Raw genomic sequence first — 1,563 nt, 5'->3', positions numbered from 1 at the left:
TAAATTAATATTCCCTAAACGTCTTGGTTACAAATCCTATTGGAAAAAGGCCTTTTGGGCCTAAAATTGTGGGGGTGGGGGATGTGGCCCCATACTCTCTAACAGTTATTTTAGGGGCATTTAGGGGCAAAAATCCTCCCCCCTCCAAAACAAATTATGGGGCCTTGACAGCATGTGCTTTTCTCGCTTCTGTCCTATTTGAACTCCAACCTGTGAGATCGACAGATGACAAAGATCTCCTAATACTCAGCTGTGAGGTAATGTGCAAATATGTTCCAGTTAATCTACTGCCTTTCTTGTGAAGTACACAGTGCAGCATATAATTCAAAGCAGCCAGTAAAAATAGAACCTCCCCCAAAAAAGCATAGTGAAAAGAAAATACTCCTAGAAAATACTCATGGAGGGGACAATTCCTACTCAGAGAATTTTATAGTAGTTTATAATCCCCTTCTTTTCAGGAAAGACTTGTGACAGAAAAAGATAATGACCTTCAGAAATGGCGTACAGAAAGGGATCAGCTGGTTGCAGCTCTGGAAGTTCAGCTGAGTACTCTAGTTTCAAGTAATGCGCAAAAAGATAAAGAAATAGAAGAACTGAAAAAAGCTGTGCTAAAAACGTCTGGAAAGGTAAGTGTGGAATCAACCCTCCACCCACCCCTCTGTCTTATTCTACTGATGAGTCTCACAGAAAATTATTTTCCTATTGTGATTTCATAAAATTGGCAGAACTATTGAACATAAGGAAACATTTTTAGAACACTGCCTTCACTCCATTTGTCATTCGGATCTGGGCTGCACCAAACACACTTGTTGACTGCTGTGGTGACCCCACCTGTGGCCTTCACCTTAGATGTTCTCTTGCCCCTGTTCAATGACAAATTGGAACACCTTCATCACACATTCCTTTTTAGGATCTTTTGTAGACTCCAGGAAAGTGTGGTGGATCTGCTGATTCAGGAGTGGTGAAGCCACTCTCGATTCTACTGTTGCTTCTTCCACAGCTGCTCTGTGCTAAACTCGCCTGAGACCAAACTCTATCGCTTCATAGGTTTGGAACCAGTTGTACCCTCATAGGATCCAGAGGAGCTGTGGGAGTCAGTGAACCCACCAGCTGCCCCCTGTTAAACTTAACTCCCACAGAGTATAGGTTCTTCTAGCTGTAGGTTTTTCAGTTCGACTGAACTATATTTTTGGTCATAGTGAAAAATCAGTAAGTGTTGTTTTATTTATTATAACTTATGATATACTGTATATACTCTTGTATAAGTCAAAATCCATCCCCCCAAAAATTGACCCCAAAAAACCTGGGTCGACTTATACATGGGTCAGTATGGTAATACTCTCTTCCCACAGCTGAGCTGTGGAGGAGGAGGAGGCAGAGCAAACACTTGCCCCCCCCCCCCCAGCCTTGTCCTCACCCCGGCTGTCTCCTCTGGGGACAGCCAGGCTGCAGAGGGGGAAGCAGGGCCGGTGCTTGCCCCTCAAGCCTCTCCCCAGCCTGGCTGTGTCCCGAGGAGACAGCCAGGCTGAGGAGGGGGAGGAAGAGTGCTGAGAGCCTATGTTT

Source organism: Sceloporus undulatus, chromosome 3 (assembly GCF_019175285.1).
Source record: "Sceloporus undulatus isolate JIND9_A2432 ecotype Alabama chromosome 3, SceUnd_v1.1, whole genome shotgun sequence".
In the NCBI taxonomy this organism is placed as follows: Eukaryota; Metazoa; Chordata; class Lepidosauria; order Squamata; family Phrynosomatidae; genus Sceloporus; species Sceloporus undulatus.
The sequence above is the reverse complement of the archived record's forward strand: the minus strand, read 5'-3'. Positions refer to the sequence as shown.